This window comes from Dermacentor albipictus, chromosome 9 (assembly GCF_038994185.2).
Source record: "Dermacentor albipictus isolate Rhodes 1998 colony chromosome 9, USDA_Dalb.pri_finalv2, whole genome shotgun sequence".
Classification (NCBI taxonomy): domain Eukaryota; kingdom Metazoa; phylum Arthropoda; class Arachnida; order Ixodida; family Ixodidae; genus Dermacentor; species Dermacentor albipictus.
The window spans coordinates 47,122,113-47,141,274 of NC_091829.1; the positions used below are offsets into that span (position 1 = coordinate 47,122,113).

At 46.0% G+C, this 19,162-nt stretch overlaps 1 long non-coding RNA gene across 4 annotated transcripts in view; it reads right to left on the minus strand.

The window, feature by feature from the left end:
* LOC135916162 (uncharacterized) overlaps positions 1–8,430 on the minus strand; it is a 60,077-nt gene extending 51,647 nt beyond the window's left edge. For all 4 annotated transcript variants that reach the window (XR_011508375.1, XR_011508372.1, XR_011508374.1 and 1 more), the window contains exons 1-2: positions 7,959–8,430; positions 5,662–5,760 (exon numbers count right to left, since the gene is read on the minus strand). This is a non-coding gene — a long non-coding RNA (uncharacterized lncRNA). The remainder of the gene's footprint in view (positions 1–5,661; positions 5,761–7,958) is intronic.
* Between the last annotated feature and the right edge of the window lie 10,732 nt (positions 8,431–19,162).

Genomic DNA, 19,162 nt, shown 5'->3' on the forward strand with positions numbered 1-19,162 from the left:
AATTAGCAATGAGAAGGGTGCTAACTCCGTACAATGCTGTCATGGGCGACTTCAAGGTGAAAGTTGGGGAAGCGCAACCTGGGGAACAGATCCGAGAAAAAAGGGGTTAACCGAGGGGCCCAATTTTTATTAGTCATATCATAAGAAGCCAAAAAACACTGACACCAAGGACAACATAGGGGAAATTACGTGCGCTTATTAATGAAATAAAGAAACTATACATTCACGGAAATTAAAGTGGTTGAAAAAAACCACTTGCTGCAGGTGGGAACCGACTTCATCCACTTTAATTTCCATTAATGTATCGTTTCCTTACTTCATTTATTAGGCACAAGTAATTTCCCTTATGTTGTCTTTGCTGTCTGCGTTTGTTGGCTTCTTAAGATATGACTGAGATATGATATGATATATATATATATATATATATATATATATATATATATATATATATATATATATATATATATATATATATATATATATATATATATTTATAGTGAGAATTGGTTATGAGCGAAGCTTTGTTCATTTCCACACCACATTCACTTCTACGCCGCCCAACACTCCTCGCTCCCAAAGCACGCTCCATACGTCCCATACGTTGTTGTTGCCTCTCGAACATTTGGATTTTGTTCACTTAAATTTTGTCTCCGCACTCGGCTGTTTCTGTGGCCGACTTCTTGCTTCTTGCCGCTTCTTCTGCTTGTAGAGTCGACTACATTCTTAGCGGCACATACCCTTTCTGGGGCGCTGACTGAATATGCTGACATGCCCATCTGCCCATACCAAGTGCACCAACTTGTCTATTCGGGCACATACCCAACGGGCCAGTCACACATGGCCACTTGCACATGGCAAGTTACACATTACCAGAGGCACAAGTTGTCTATTCACGCAAATATACACAGTGCCACATGCACCGTTGCATATATCATGCGACCCAAGTTGTCTGTTCGGGCGCACATCCAGTAACAGATTCCAAGTTGCTCAAATTGCATTATCGGCTCGGCAGCAGTCGACAGCAGCAGCAGCAGCATCGGGAAAGTCGAAGGAGGAGGAAACCTTAAAATAGATTTCATACTCGGTGCCGCCAACAATAGCACACTGCAGGATGTAGAAACTGAGATCACAAGTTAGTGAGGTGTAGAACTGCCCTAGATTTGAAGAGAGAAACGGCAAACTTAGTCAAAAGGAAACCCAAACCCAGGCGCTGTCAGGGTGAAGGCAGATGAGTTCAGACTATAGTGTTCGTGAATAAATAACCAGCTTTAGAACCAGACGACGTAGATGACTTAAAGGTTATAACCAAAACGATATGGCCGGACCGACTTCAGAAGCACCAATTGAAGTGGGCCGTAAGACACCAAGGCAACAAGTAGGTAAGCTCTCCCAAACAACAAAGGACCGAATAAAGAAATGACAAAGCATGAAAGTGTCCACTCAATAGATCAGATAAAATTTGTTGAACTCTTAAAGTTGATAAACAACAACAAAAGTGATATTCGAAAATAATGAAGTTTGAAAAATTGAAGAGGCAGTAAAAAATGGGGGCAGCATGAAATAAATTAAAATGAAGCTTGGTATAGTAAGGAGCAATATGGGTGCTGTGAAAACAATTTTGATGGTATATTAGAGGCAGTAGAGGACTTTTATACAGGTCTGTACAGTACCCAAAGCAGCTACGCAACCTTGAGTGGAAGCAGTTACGAACAGGATACAGAAGCTCCATATTTAACAAGCGAAGTCGTTGGAAAGGCCTGGCAAGACAGGTCCCGGGAAAAAGCGGCAGGATATGATGAAAGACCACTGGAGTTAAATACGGAGGTGATCATCATCAGCAGCCTATTTTTATGTCTACTGCAATATGAAGGCTTCTCTCAGAGATCTCCAGTTACAATTGTCTTGCGCTCTCTGATGCCAATGCCAACCAACGCCTGCAGATTTCCTAATTCATCACCCTGCTTAATTTTCTGCCGTCCACGACTGTGCTTCTCTTCTCTTGGCACCCACTCTGTAACTAATGGTTCACTGGCCATTTGCCCAACGCATTACATGGCCTCGCCCTGCTCCATTTTTTTTTTCTCTCAGTGTCAACTAGAATATCGGCTATTCTCGTTTGCTCCCTGATCCGTTCTGCTCTCTTCCTGTCTCTTAACGGTACACCTAGCATTTTTCGTTCTATCGCTCATTGTGCGGTCCTTAACTTGTTCTCGAACTTCTTTGCTAACATTTATGGAGGACTTGAGAGTATATTATGCCTGAGTGGCTTGTAGCCATTCATTCGCAATGACTCAAGGCGTTAACAGTAGCTGAGAGTTGAAATAATTCCAAATTACACCAATCCATAGGAAAGGTGACGTTAACTAATTGAATAATTATAGCTTGCTTTCAGTATTGTTTACACTATTCATCAAAGTAATTGCCAATATAATTAGGGCAACATTTGGCGAAAGAACAGGCTGGCTTCAGGAAGGGGTATTATACAATGTATTCAATGCATGATGAGAAGAAGTGGTTAAGCTGTTAGTGTTGGAAGGATTATGAGTGAGGATCAATGGCGAATACCTCATGAATCTACGATTTACAAATGACATGGTCCTGTTCAGCGACGATGGGAACAAGTTTCAAGAAATGATTGAGGAGGGTTGTATATTATATGCAGAAGACAAAGGTAGCGTTCACTAGCATGGTAAGCGAACAAGAAATCATGATTGGCAGTCCGCCACTAGAATCTGCGAAAGAGTACGTTTATCTATGTCATCGGTTTACAGGGGTATTTGATAAAAATTTCCAGACGAATAAAATTTGAAGCGGATAGGGTAGCCATTACCAAATCCTTGCCGGCAGCTTAGCGTTATCTCTAAAAAAGCACGTACAGTCATTGCTTCCTGCCGGTACGAACACAGGGAGCAGATACTTGGAGGTTAACATCAGCTCCAGAACTAATAAAGTACCTCACAACGAAGAACGGAAGAAAGATGTTAAGTGCAACGCTAAGAAATAGGAAGATGGCAGTTTGGATCAGAGAGCAAACGGGGGTCGCCGATATTCTGAATAACATTAAGAGAAAAAAATTAAGCTGGGAAGGTCACGTAAAGGGCAGGTCAGATAACCGGAGGTCTGTTAGAGTTACATAATGGGTGCCAAGGGAAGAGAAGCTCAGTCGATGACGACAGAGAATTATGTGATGTCAAAAAGTTAGGAAACTTGCAGGGACAAATTGTAATCAGCCAGCGCATGACGGGGTTTAATTGGAGACCTTTGGAAGAGGCCATAGTACTGCAGTGGACATAAAAATTTGGCTGATGTATGATAATCGTTCTGGCGAACAAAGCTTCTCGGCCTCGCTTTATGCAAGCACTCTTTCTCTCGCTTGACACACTCGAATGCAGGCGCACACCTGAGTGCATTCTGACGCTTCAGATGAGATCGTTACCGACCAGATAAATGTCGATACGCCAATTTGCTTATGCCCATACGTCGCAATCCTGAACGCGCAATGGGCATCACTGAATGCAATTATTTCTGCCAGGCGCGAAATGAACATATTTCGCGGGAAAACGTGAGACAATTCATCTTATTCTAAGATCCCAAGTGTCCTTTTAATTTCAGTGTGATACAGAATTCATTGGGTCTGCGCACAAAATGTGAGCGCTACATCACATTCGATTGCGTGTACAGTGCTCACTCAGCGCTTTCGAACGCTATCTTGATGATGTCTTACACAGTAAGTGCAATCCACAAATTGTACACACATGTCGTAATATTCACGCAAATTCCAATCGCAAATTAGCAGTGAGCGCTTTACAGTAACGTCTTGTACTTATATCCGGAAAAAAAGTGCGGTGACAATTGTTAAGCTTGTCGTAAAATATAGAAAGTAGCCAACAGGCAACATGAAACCGAAAATACCGATAGCTGGCGAGACAGATAACTTTGTGTATACTATGTAAGAAACTTCACAAACTCGCACAATCCATAAAATAGAGACACGACGTCCCGCTGTCTGTGACGCAACATACGTCACCTTACTCTAGACATCCCTTGTCTCCGACCTGCATAGCGTCGACGACCCACCTCAATGGCTGCCAGTTTGTTCATAGCGATGTTGCGGACACCCGAGGCATGCTTGCACGCGCCTTCGTGTTAGGTCTATCCTTCTACTGCCTTGACATTGGCTGCAGGGCAGCATTTACAACATTACAGCATTAATGCACTACAGGGGCAGTTAGCTCTTGATTTCTAGTGCGATCGCCAGGCGTCCATACACATTGTTCATCTGATTGTTTAGCCTGGGCCAGGCAACTCTAGGGACGCTGCTGTGCGGTGCCGCGCGCGTGAGCAAATGAGGAAAGTCCCCAGGACGCGCGGTAGCAGCGCTATGCTGTGTGAGGAAGTATGAACCGCAAGATTGCGTCTCCCGTACATTTGTGCACCCAAGCCTGCCGTTCAAATGCCCCAGCAGCCCCGAAAACACGAAGGGAGGACTTCCGCCCCTGAAATCCTACATATTTCGAGGCCGATAGCGAAAGAGCGAGAGAGGGAGCGAGAGAGACATGCGTGTGCCTCTGCGGTTGATGGCAGAGTCAAGTCGCGCTTGTTGCCTTTCATGTGCAAACTTTTTTTTCGCACATGAACTTTTGTATGTGAAATTTTATAGATGTCGCGCGGTCAATTGAGGGTGCGGTCACATGCAATTGGGGTTCATTATTCAAGGGGCATTGGGGCCCATAGCTTCAAGCGCGCGTCGCCGCTGAACGCCGACAGCGACGGCGGCTCCGTGCAGGTGCAGCGAGTGTCACAATGTTATGAGAACAACATGTTAAAAATGGAAACAAAGAAAGAGGCAAAGTATCCGTCATTCACTGAAACAGCGTTAAGAAACTCGCACGGAAAGCCGTCTCACCACTATACCAAGAGATACCGTCAAGTCGCGCGTCACACTGAATGACGTCCCTGGCGTCCCGAAATAGGTGACGAATTTATACCCCTGCCACACGGGCAATTTGTGTCGCGGTCGAGTACGATACGGATAGAGTGCTTCCACACAGGCACTTTCGACAATGACTTTGCACCATCCAGACCCAGTCGATCGCGATCCTAGGCCATCTTCTGTGCCGTCATGGTGAGTCCGATCAACCAGCTTTATCCGCATTACTGGACGGTGGAGCAGCGACCATAATCGACTGCAACCGAAAAATTAGATCCGGATCGGGATTGATTGCGATCGAACGTGTCTGCGTAGCATCGTTATAAAGAAAGACTGAAAGGAATAACTCAAACCACCGCTGCCTTCTTGCAGTAGAACTCGAAGAGTCAAGATGTAAAGCTGGAGGCTCCCCATTCTTTCGACAAATGGGCTACCTAATCATACGCCTGTGCTAAAGCGCTCAACTGCTTGCAACTTGCTACTACAGAAACATTAGCGATCAAGATACTTGTCTAAACATTCCACATGTGCCGTCAACAAACTCAAGAAAGCACAATGTGCGTCGCGCGTGCGATTGTCATGCGTCAGTCAAGACACGGCGAAGTAGAGCTGCAGCAATATTCTCGTTGTGACGAGAAACCTGCCATAACTAGGCTACAAGGCGAAGCAACAACGCTACCGCGAATCATAGCAATCATTCAAGAAAACGCCAAACTGACGTTCCAACTTACTTGATTCTGCGGAGGGCTTTTTGCTGTGATGGCGACGCCGGTCTCCGCTAGGGGAAGGAGTGCCGCTGGCATCTCGCGGCAAACTTGACGTTGGGAGCCCTTTAAAACAGAGCACTACATGATTTCTTGGCTTTTGTCGCAATTATCCCCCACTCCAGCAATTCAGTAGCGATTATGTCAACGTCGAACTATCTCGCGGTTTCTGTTTTTCGCAATTGTTATCTTTTACTCTTGCTATCGGTCGCGCCAAGCGGCCGTTACCGCGATATAACGGCGGCGCCTCGATGTTCAAGCCAACGACGAAGTAATGCAAAACAAAATCTAGTGTTACAAAAACATAGGCTTCCGGCTACACTCACTGTTATTCTTCAAGTCACGATTAGACATTACATGACATAGCGTGACGATGATGGAAGCTAAATCGGTTTAGAGATGCGCTCTATCCCGCACACGGTTCACGTCGCCGGGCAGCCACCTACGTCTTGCTACGCGGGCAATACTCCCTTTAACAGCGTACGCTTTAAAAAGTTTGCTTCGTTTGGGGCTTACCTTGACCCACAAAAATAATCGCCATCTGCCTCGCCTACGTTTTCTTTCTTTCAAAACACCGCGCTCGCTACTTTCCCGTCAAAAATGCTATGTCACGCTGATGACGCGCATGTCGTTCATGGCGTGGAAGTACCGGGTGCGCAGCGTTAAAGGAAAGCAAGACGGTTGATTATAGTTGCGGGACAAGATAAGGCCCAAAGGCTGCAAGCTTTTTACAGCAAAGTATGTCTATGGCTACCTTCTGGAAAAATCGGGGCAGCGAACAGAAAACACCTTGCGGCAAAGCCAACTTTCTCGCGAATGCGCTGTGGCTTTCAATCTAATGTAGGTATATTAAAAAAGAAAATCACACTGTAATTGGTCGCTAGTACGCCGAATTTCATTTAGTTGTCATAATTAGTTCACAGTGAAGTTGTGAACGTTACAGAATTCCCGTCTGCTATCAGTACATGGGCATCTACGGAGGGAGTATGGTTACAGAGAACGGCTGTAACTCATGCTTTATTGAAACTACTCCGGAACAAATTATATGACCATTAGACGCTAAGACGACTCTAACATTGCACCGAGTTTCATTTACTTCTTATAATTACGTAATTCATAGTGAAGTTGTAAGTATTGTGGAACTCCCTTCTGCTGTCAATACGTGGGCTTCTATGGGAGGGAAACCAGGCTTGTCGGCTAGTATAAAACTGTAGTCCTTTCAAGTTTCATTCAGCTAACTAGGAAGTATGTTCAATCGCAAATTACAAACAAACTTGTTTAGGTTCGTGCACTCATTTGGACTGCGCCCCGGTCAACGCATATCGTCGCTCGCGTCGAGGCTCGGCTTGACGGTCACGTGCGTCTAAACTGCACTCCGTCATAGCGTCTTTAGAGCGGCGTCGTGAAAGCCCTTCGACAGTAGCTGTCGGTGTGTATGATACGCAGTGTGTGACGTAGTGCGCGCCTGATATTTCTTTGTATTTCGCATAAATGATGTATGCATAATTATATCTATAGCTACATAGCAACAAAACTCTAAACCAACATAATTGATACCACCATAGCAGTTTCGCTGGTCAACCGCCTTCACTAGGTGGAATGGCTCCTCAATTCTTTAAGAGTGTGTGCATTGGGAATTAAGGTGTCTATCTCAATAGGATATAATCACTCGCTTGGTATCTGCCAAATGAGTGGAGCCGGTAGCGATAATAGAGGATCATGCTCTTCACTGATGACGGATGGACACAACACATACATAAAGAAAGAAAGGTACAGAAAAAATTACACCGAACTTAACGCAGTAGGGTTGCACATATTTGTACGGTGCACGGAAGCTGCATGTGCCCGAGTAAATGAGTGTACCCATGACAACAACTCATGACTGTGGCGAGTCATGACTAATTGATTGCATACACTATAGGTTATGCTAAGACCGCGCGCTGCAACCTTGGCGATTCATTTGTCTACAAAAGTAGATATAGTGATGGCTAGTCTATCGGAAGCTAAAAATGTCTACCTGATGTCCATACTGTAAAGAATCGCATCTGCAGTACGAACAAGGCCAACTATTCGCACCTGCCAACCATACTGCAAGCTCCGATGCACTTAGCGTAGTACGAACAAGGCCAACTATTCGCACCTGCCACTCATACTGCAAGCTCCGATGCATTTAGCGTAAGCGCATATTTTCGTAACAGTGGAGCCGTTAACAGAAGCTTCGCATACTACGAACTCAATATAGTTTAGCTACGACTGTTGCTTACCATGGTCACAGATTCTGCCCTGGGCACTCGGAGCAATGGTCACCGTAGTCGTCCCTCACCCGACGCTAGTCTGTAGATCGGTTGAAACGGCCCGAACAGCACGCCGAAAACGTCTCTGACGAGTAATAGCGTCGATTGTGCCGCGGTAACTTGGGACGATGATCACAATAGCCGCAGCTCAGCCGAGACTCGTCCCTGTCGTACACGCGGTGCGCTGCATGAGGCAGGCAATCCTTTGCAGCGGCCCCTTAGCACACGAGCCACGTTTCTAGCGGCATTACAGCTCTGCGGCGGCTCGTGCAGATTTTGGAAGCTCCCAAGTTGTGCCGGGCGTCGTGGGTCGCACAAACACCCGAGACGGGTGCATACGCTTACACGTCCGACGGTGTCCGTCGAAGTCACGGAAGGTAAAATCGGTAAAACGACGAAAGAAGAAAAAAAACGCAGCGCTAAAGCTGGCTGCCATGTTGGCTTCCCGCCGGAAAAAAAAAAAATGTTCCCCTTCCCAGCATGCAACTCGCGCGATCGCCACTATCGCGAATTTAGCGGGAAAGGAGGAAACGGGAAGAGGGGGGGGGGTGAATAACCGAGCTTCAGTTTTACTTCAGCTGGCTGACAGCCTGCTTGTTACCGCCACGCAGGAACGGAGGAAAGAAGGAAAGAACGATCAGCAGCTTCGGGAAGATATGGAATGGTCGACAAACTACGTCATGTGTTGAATGTCGCAAGGTGGCATATATATTCTTATCTTGACACAGTTCTAAACTCTTACGGAACATTTGATTGGATCATTCGACATTTTATGACGCTCTAGCTGTGCTACAATAGTTGTTAAGCTTAAAATACTGCTATAAAGCGAGGTGGCACAGCGACGATCATCTGACTTATGCTCGCACTAATTCTCAGTGGCTGCTTTAAGCTACTTTTCTGACACTACCGGAGCGCTCTGAAATGGCCTGTTGAATGGGCTTATATGTAACATAGGTAGAAGGATAGCCTGAAGGATATTCTAGGCTATTCTTAGACACATTTGCGAATGTGCTTTTAATGGCCATTGGAGCAGCTGTTGCACGCTGGTATGTTAACGAAGCGGTGAACATATATGTTGCGTGTTCGATGTTTTCTGCTAAAGCTCTAAACAGTTGTTCAGCTCGTCGTTTTTGTGATGTCGCGCTCATTGTGAGCTACATTTCTCAAGCACCTGGAGAAGTGCGCTCTCCCAATTCGTATAGCGGAGCCGATTGCCGCCGCGTTCATGTGACTTAAAGGGAGAGGGTTCCACCACCCTTGCTTCGAACTTCGCCCCTGCATGATTCTTTCGCCCTCTATCCCAGGCTTGTCGAGATATCTGTCTCACGAAAATGATCGCAACAGACCGCCATGATTCACGCTTTTGGAAATGAAAATTGCCGTCACCTGAGAATTCGACGTTGGATTTGTGCACCCTCGAATCGTCGCCACGCAGTTTTCTTACCTCCCGATACTTTGCCCTTCCTCTCGATTGCCCTTTCTCTCTTTCTGGTGCAATCGCAATGTAAACGTCGCTGCGAACTCGCGGCCTTTCTTATCGGTGCTATTTTTAGCGCACGAAAGGTGGCCGTCTGACGCGAGCGTTTTCGTAAGAACAAGATTTTGCGCACAAGTCTGAGTGAAAGGGTGAAAGCAGGCATGAAAAAGGATATTCGAAACAACAATGGTGGAACTGTATTTCTTAGTCGGCAACATGGTTGCGATCGGTGCTGCTATTTCAAACTGGCAGAGCGTTTTGCAACGCGCCCGCGCGTTGTAACTCATACTGAGCGCGATAGTAGTTCGTTTAACGCACACGCGAACGAGCACGCTAGTGCGTTACGACACCGACGACTGTCGAGGCAAAAGTTGTCTTACGAATCTCCCGGATTTCAAACATTTTCAGTCACATGATTCTTTTTTTTTTGAGCAAGGTACGCCAAATCGATCCTCACTGCAGTCGTTCTCGTTTAGGTTGGACTCGAATTTCATCGTGCGACCGCGCAAGACGCATTCTTTTCAGACAGAAAAAAAAATAACCTTCAGTAAATGCATGCAAACTCTTATTGAACATACGTCAAAAATAGCGTCAACTGTCGGAGTGAATTTACAAGTAATAATACAATACTTACGCAATCACACGCCAACGCTGGAGTCTCCCTAAGCAGATACAGGAGTCATTCCAGTTGCAGAAAGGTCGAAATTGTGCAGAAGGCACCGAAGCGCGCACCGCAGCAGCATGCACGGATCTTGTTCTGCTCAACTGATTGCAGTTACGATTAAGGCTTATTTATTATGCGTTGCATATTGCAATCACTCAGTTCAGACCTTGGGCGCGGCCGCGCAGCCACCAACCACGTGACGTGACGTCACGACAGCCGGAGGAAAAGCTGGGCCCCAACTCGCGCGGTCGCGCGCGGCCGCAGCCACCACCTGACTCCCGCTCCTCCCGCTAGGGGCGCTGCGCCGGCGCGCGACGTCACGGAGGAAAAGCTGGGCCCCAACCAAAGCCCAACTCGCGCGGTCGCGCGCGGCCGCAGCCACCGCCTGACTCCCGCTCCTCCCGCTAGGGGCGCTGCGCCGGCGCGTGACCTGAAAATCGAGTGCCGCCAAGCAATACCTCGTCCTCGAAAAAAAAAAAAGACCGCGCAATATGCAACGCATTCTTGGCTTAACCAAGCTAAGCCTGGCCATTTTTTATTAATGTTTCCTGGTTTTCTCGTTGCACGAAACAAAAAGGATTTGCGCATACATGCGCACATTATACAGCTACGCGTGTATAAAGTTTCAACCCCATGCCTTTGTTAACGTGCCTGTGACGATAGTTTGAAAATTTTTACTCTTTATGTTGAGCCATGCGCTGCTCAAATATTGCCAGTTTGGTGCATAACGAGACAATTCAGACTTCGCAACGCGCTGTTTAAGGCTCGTATCAGCATCTGAACGAAGTCGCAGCGCTCGCTAGTCTCTTCCCCGATGTGTGACGCATTGCATCGCCTTTCGCTCGCAGTCGGCGCCCAGCTGGGCTATTTTTCACACTTACAGGGCAAGCGCTCTCTTAGGTGTATTTCCATCAGCTTCCATCGAAGTCCTCACTTCTCGAGGGCTACTGCTTTATGAACATGTTAGGCGTTAAGGAACCTGTGTCACTGAAAATCGGGCGTCGGCGTCCTCCATCTAGCATCGACCATCTCGTGAGCGATAAATAAATCATTCCGAATCACGCATACCCAACCACGCAGGCCCTCCGTGTAGCGCGGAGATGTTACTGAACTGACTGGATTTCTCTCAGTGAAATGCATTCGGAAAATCATAAAGTACGACTTACACGCAACCTACAGAGACGATAGCGTCGGATTGCAATTTGAATATACGAGAAAACGTAATTCTGTTACGCAAAAACTCAAACACAAACCTTTTTTCCAGCGTTTCTACCATTCATAGAGCGGGGCGCCCGGTTCCTTGCAACATCATCCAGATGGCGCTAGCCTCCGCGCATCCGTGGCCCACGCAAGAGGCTGTGTTTCTGCCACAAAGCTTGCCTTCGTACATAGCGTTCGCGGCCAGCGTTTGCCGGTAAGCTGCCGTTGCCGTGAAGTGTGAGAAGCAGTTAGGGATCTTCGAATGTTACCGCGTTCCACTCTTAAAGGCAAGGCTTAAGCGTCCTTCAAATTTTCGTGGTACCATGCGCAATGAAATAAAAACGTGAAAATGGAGCGCAGTTTCCACAGCGTCTTGGAGGTATACGTATGGCTTTTGTTTGTCTGACAAAGAAGATGGGTCGCTTATTGGTTACACTAATCTAGAAATCTGACATTCACGTCATAATGATCAGCTTACGTTTAGCACTGAATGTGTGAATTTGTTGCCTGTCGTTTGCCATTCCAGAATAAGTCGCTTTCGATCAAACTTCACTTATCATTTGCGGTAAGGTGGAGCGCTGTACTGAGTTCTGGTTCGTTTATGTTCGTCCTCATTGTGAGCGCTTGTTCCTGTCTCCTGCGGAATATCATATGAATGGTACATCAATCCTATTTTTTATCTCTACTTGTATGAGATGGGCAAATAAGCTTGACATACTTTACTAAAACTGAGCTTCCAGATAACCGAACGTTAGGATAAGCGTCAACTTCCTGGATAGAAGAAAGTAATAATATAAACATTATACACATTGCACCAGCAGGTCCGCTTGAAACTCAATGGACAAACTAATAAGGCTTTTCGATGGAGGAACGGCAGAGCTTTCCAATGCGATTTAAAAAATAAGGATGAGGCATAAGAGATCTCGCTCCAGCAATTCGGCACTGCCATTGAGAGTGATGCCCTCAGGCACCCCAATTCGTTATTTCGTTTTCTTCTTTTCACATATCATTATTGAAGTCTTTAAAACCGCCGACCATTCACATGTTTGTCTATTTCGTAGGGCACTGCCCTCCTGTTGCTTCTAATATCATCAAAGGGATGCGCCCGCAACAGAGACTTGAAAAAGACAGCCCGAGAACTCTACGAGAGAATACGTACTTTTCTTGTGGGGTGAAGGGACCAGAGCCGGTGAATACAGACTATTACGCATGTATGTGAACGAAGTATTTCGCTACATTTCGAGGGATGCGAGGCGATTATTTCAATTAATGAAATTATGTGATATTGTGGGCCGAAACTTCGATGTGACTACGAAGCACCCCGTAGTGAGGGAGCTCCGGATATATTTTGTCCGCCTGGGTTTCTTTAACGAGCACCGAGTGCATGGTGCATGGGCTACTTTGCATCTCTCCTCAATCGAAATGCGGCCGCAGGGGCCGGGATTAGGTCCCCCGCCCATAAGCTTAGCAGCGGGATGATTTAAAGACGTGTTACTCCTTCGCCGAGACGCGCCACAACTTGTTGCTGCCGTATTGTAGAGGTGGTAGCTAGAACTGCATGTTCTGGTTCGATATCGGATCTCTGCACCCTCGAGATGCAACATCTGATACCAGTGGGCCAAAAATATTGCTCTTTATTAATGACCTTACTACCATTACTACTACTGAAGAGTTGAGGCAGGTGTAGAGGTTCGTAAAGTATTTTAACTGTCACACTCCTTCTTTACCAAACGTTTCCTTTGATATATAGCTCCGAAGTTTCGAGTACTTGTAGATTTGCTTGTGGAGAGCTTTCGCAGCGTTCCCTTTACTGTGAGACCTTAGAGACGATAATTTAAATGAACGTATAACACATCCTGATGAATTTCCTCTACTGTGCGACTTTAGAGAAGCTAAATTAAATTAGAATATAATAAAGTTTAATTAGACTGATGAATTTCGGCCATCAAAGTTCGTTGTGTTTCGAAAGCAGTCTCACAGCTATTTATTACTGAAGCATGTTTGCAGTTTGAATGAGCAGTCTCAGAAAAGTTGCAAAGGAACCTTGTGCGATCGTTATTTCTGAAACGAAGGAGCCGTATATTGGAAAAATATGCTTAATCTGCTTTTCTACGGGGCATTGTCTGACTACTGCAGCCCTCAGGATTTCCGCAAAGAAATATGCATATCCAGCATACAGGCTAGAGACTATGTGAAGAAAACATTGAGCTAAGAGGTCATTGAAATGTTATACCAACCCCCGGGAGGCGATGGTTAGTTTGTATTTGAAGAAAGACGAGCTAACAGCGGTTTACATGGAAGAAAGACAAAGTTTCCACGGGCGCAGCCGTATACAATATGGTTCATCGTTCCATGTATTTCCTGTTTGTTGCTCGGGATGCAGAGAGCGCCTCCCTGGTACATTGTCTTTCTTCGATGTAAACCGCTAATCATGCTTAACCAACTAGCCCACCATCACATGCGCTGTTGAGTCGTCTTCACGTAGGCCTTCTCACACCTGCATGGGTACCATCTTACATAAATCCCTTTACTTAACCTTTATGGAACCGTTATTTTATTTATTTTTTAAGCAACAAGGCTTTGGGGATCGGCCCACATTTTTAGCTTGCACAATCTCCGGGATCGGCCCAAATGATCTAACTTACGAGACGAAGGTGGCCAGATACCCAGATCCCACGAACACAAAACCGATCTCAATTCAGCAAAGAAGACCTTGCCTTCGAAAAAAAGATATTGTTCAAACTGCAGTTTCTTTCGCGTGTAAGTGGAATGCGATTACCTTCTTTACACCAGTCCTTTACTGACCCACTGATAGAACGAGGACGTAAGATGGTAGGAAGCTGGAGCCAATATTGTAGCGATTCTTTTCTTTTGACTGTATCATTTTCAATTCATTCGTTGCTCCTGGTAGCTGATGCCGACGATAACGAAGGTAGCACGGTAGGTGAGAAATTGACGAAAGGTGAATGAAAGGGGCAAAGAAATCTTTGCAAGATGTGCAGCCAAACAGTCGGTGTTTTGCTCGTGAGAGCCGTTTACCACTGGCCGGCCCCCATCGGTAATGACATTTCCAACATGATGACTGGCTGGTACTTGCTTATATGAACAGTTCTATAGTAAAAAATGCGAATTTTTTTAAAATACCGTCCTTGGCCCAATAGCTTTGCATACTCACAGAGGTGGTGCCAATTCTGTCGTACCTTTCCGATATCCTCTTCTTTCAGATGTCTTTGCGTCAATAGTGTCGCTTTGACCACTCGGGAGAGTAAATTCTTTATTTTGACTTATGTACTTCTGGTATCCACCTCGGACAATGTGAAACCGGGAGAACATGTGGTCCAACACTTGACGGAGGCAAAACCAATTGCTGTTTGGATACTTTTGCCAAGACGATGTGCAAAAGCTGCAAGTGCATTTCTCCAGACACTTCGTTTGACCTAACCAAGATGGCGGAGCTTCAGGCCAGAATCGTAATTAAGATGTCAGCATGCGGGCTACTGACGTCATTCCAGCCACCCTCCGTTTCCCGCAACAAAGCTTTCAGAACGTGCGTCTCAGCTCTAACAGTGCTATTAGCGGGAGCGCGGCAATGTTGGTTAGGGCAGGTTAGATGTGTCAGAAGGCATGCTTACGGAATTTCGCATAACACGCTATAGAAGGCAATGCCAGGGTGCCACAGCACCCACAAAGCGTCACGCTTCCTCGACGAGAGTGTAGCAGTGACGTTACAGAAACACACACAGAGATGCACGGGTGAGACACGGCGATTCTTTAATAGGGCGACGTGTCAAGGAACCGAAGAGGGAACGGGGGGCATCAAACATCCCGAAACAGAACAAAGGGGTAACGAAGAGGAAGCAATCAGAGCGGGAGAGGCGATAGGGGAAATGGGAGCAAGCATCGTGTGAGTGCACCTTCAGTGAACGGGACACACCATGTAACTGGGACTGCCGACACATTTTATCGCGGCATCTATACGGACAGTCCCCACACGTAAAGTTCTTCTTCCTTAAAGGGCTCTCGCACAATCGCGAAGACACACACACACGCACACGCACGCCAGGCGCACGGAGAGGACAATAGGCGCGCACACCGAGACAGTGCTTACACCCCCACGATTGTGCAGAGATTCCCGCGATTTGCACTTGCGAAATTTCGTTGACGCTCGCGTTGGCGTCGCAGACAACAGAGCCAGATATCGTAAGGCGGTCTAGTCTATAATGAGGCCGCTACACCATACTGGAGTATACATGCGTCACATATTGCGTTGGGTTGGCCCCTACGCAGCATCAACGTGATCATTCACTTCGAGCGGCAGAGCGGGCCTGCGACGAGTGAGAGCGAAGTTAATTGTTAAACCATTAACTAACCAAATTCGATGGCCATAAATGCCGCGCGTCATCTTTTGTTGATCGCGTTGTGCTGCGCGAAGCGACAGCTAGGCTCGACAGAAACAGCTTAACAGAAATCGTTATTAGTTCCAGATATCAAGCATCGCGGTCTTCCATACGTACCCATATCGCAAACGCTCACGAAATCATAAACTTGATTTTGCTCAGCGAGAGCTTAAGTGTCTATTACTAGCCCGTTGCTTGCCAGTGGTCTGAATGACCACACAGTAATATGCTCAATGCTCTCACACACACACCAGTAAACTAGAGCGACGGGAATCTCGCAGATTCGTGCGGATGCCAGCAAGTCTGGTGCGCTGCGGTCAGGAATTAAAGGAAAGGACAGAGAGACACATCCTTCACACACTCTCGTGTTGCTTTTTTTTTTCCTCGTGGCTAGGCAGCTGGCTCTAGTTAGAAAATAACGTCTCAGCTTGACTATCGTCCGCGGCAAGCGGTTTGCATAACTTGACTGGCAGCTATGGTCACGGCTGCTAGTCTGGGGGAGAGAGAGAGACAGTACAGTTGCTATTTACAGAAGGTTTCGAGGACACTTGCGGAACTCAAGGAGCCGAAAAAGATGGTGTTTGGGGGCAAAGGTGGAGGTGGTGGGGAAAGAGGTGATGTGGAGGGGTCAGTAAAGGGCGAGGGAGGGATCACTGAAGACAAAGTGCAGGTGCGCTGGAATAATGACGTCATCAGGCGTCTCTTGTTCGCGTATTATTTGCACTGCCTGCCTACACCAGCAAGTATTTCGACCACGGCCGTCTTGGAGGCACCGAACCACTCAAAGATGCACCACTGCATGTACGCTTGGAAGCAAGTACATTCGCAATGCGGGTTTGGCATGTCCGTCATCACAATGGTCAATAAGTATTGTCTTTCCAAAATCGTTGTTCATACAACGTTTATATGTCGACCAGGACTTAAAGAGATGGTGGGAATACTGCTCTCAAGGTTATTCGCACAAAAATATAATAATAAAACGGATGTTCAAGACAAGAGCGTTTGCCCAATGCCTATGACTTTCACGCATTCCATTCGCCAAATAGCTTTCAGGTCCTCCATTCATGAACTAACTATCCATACGGGCTCTGTTCAAGTTTTTTAATCATGCGACGTATGAACAAAACAGGCTAAAGAGACTTCGATCTCTGCAACAAAGGAAGAAAAATAAAATACACATAGAGATGTTTAACAGTATCCGCCTATGCATTCAAATCCGTGAGCCGTACCATTGGTAAGCAGAAAGACTGAGGGGCCGTGTGACTAGATATCACTGTAAACAAAGAAAAAAAATGATTGCCTGAGAGCAGTCATGTCGTTATTCTTTGTACGAGACCGCCGGAGGTAAAACTACGGGCACGCAAATTTACGTCCAATTTTTCAACACTTCACAGCCACGCCAATGTCAGCAGGGTAGTAGCGAGCAGTGACCACAAAACATATACGACGGCAATCTGCAAAGCAGACAGCTGAGAGATCTATATAAACGTGAATCCGTCAAATCTGAAACATCGGTAGTAATTTTGTACCGGGTTACAGCAGGAAGAAAGATAAAATGTCCTTCCCAACAAACTGTGTAGTTTCGATAGGTTCAATGCCACAGTAAAAAAAAAAAAAATTTAAGTACAGCGAGCTCGTTAAAGTTGCTGTTTTGCGGCAAACTCTCCGTATAGTGACTGACGTACAGTTTCAGCAGTAAAGGTACCCAACAAATTGAACATACGACATAGGAGAAAAAAAAACGCGATAAACATCAAGCGTGCACGGTGTCATAAATAACACAAATAATTTACATGAGTTTTCACTTTGACCTGCATTCACACAGAAAAAATGTAACAAGTGACATTCGTGACAGACATCATCTTGAGAGGTAGCCGAAACAAATCACATCGCATGTAAAGAAAAGGTGTCTCATCTGCCGGATAAAATAACCCGTTTACAGAAGATACAAATGGTACACTGCATACTGGACATAACAGGACAGAAAGGATGGCGCCCATGTGAACGCTTCATTCAAAACAGGAAAAACGATTACAAACAAGGAGTGGCAAGATTCTCATTCAGGTTCAACAGACAGCAATGAATGCACAATAAACACTGAGACGCTTCAAAACACACCTTTTAAGCCGGCGTTGTAACAAAAGGCGTGTGGTTGTGCGAACCTAAACATTACTGTACAAAATTAGTCTTCATAAGTAGACATCGCCATGGAATATGTTTACCGGCAAAAATAAAGATGTTTTTTGTCCTTGACTAGAGCTAAAAGTTGGCGACTGAATGTTCAATATCAAAGAATAAACTTAGCGCATAGATACATGCTTGAAGTGAAATCAACTTCAATCAACAAAACAGGCAAGTAAAACCTATCATCACGTCGGAATGTATGCGCGCTTTTTTGTGTTACCTTTAAGCAGTTTGAGATCAGTTAAATGAAGTAACCACGCGCATTGATTCAGTGCGCATTGTTTAGGCATTTGGCTAAGCGCGCAAGCGAATTTGAGTGACACGTGAGTGGTTGTTCCTCTCCCGCTCATAGTTTTCACTAAACGATTTTGAAGAGTCAAAGCTGCGAATGAATGACGATATAACTTCGAATTATGGATTTAGGTGCGAAAATCTTGTTTTTATCGAACGCAAGCTCGATTCCACCGTGCGCGCGAGTTGACAAGAAGTTGGGCGCTAAACAAGTAAGCGCATGCGAATGTCGAACCACCCGTAGTAAGAAATGTGCTTATAAATAACTTAGTATAGAAGTACATAGTAAAACTGTATAAATACTGCTAAATTACTCAAACAACTCCAGCACTGCCTTGGGTTCATATATGGGCTTGCTGTGGAATGTAGCGTAGACCATGTCGCCTTCCCAATGCGGTCGCGACGACTTGCCGAGGGCAACGCACACCAAATTGGAATGCATCGCATCTGAAAACAATTAGCAACTGCTCTTGTCGCCTTGTCTACTTAATTTCTCACTCCCACCCCAACCACTTCACAGGGTTATGCGCATCACCGGTATAAAAATGTCGCGAATAAATGAAGAGACATCGGCACTAATCAAAGTTCGATCAAGTGCCGACGGGCGTAAGTAAACTATACGACCCAACTCACAAGGCGGCGGACACGTGTTGAACGTCCGTAAGGTTTACGGCTAAATAACTTACGCTCTTACGATTCAAAAACATCTTGCTCACACAATGGCACGCATTGTTTTCAAGGGTCCAAGGGCAAAAGACAGTGCGTCGGTTTAGAACACTTTTGTATAGTGAGGGGCGTCTGAGGACACCACGCCTTCCTATTTCGGCCATGCGAGCCGACAGAGTGATTGACACATTCTTTCTTGACAGCTTAGCGCTGCAATTGCAATGTTTTGCGGCCTAAATGGCGAGCCGCTGTGTTCAACCTACGCGTGGGGTTGTCATCATTTGGGTGAACGCCA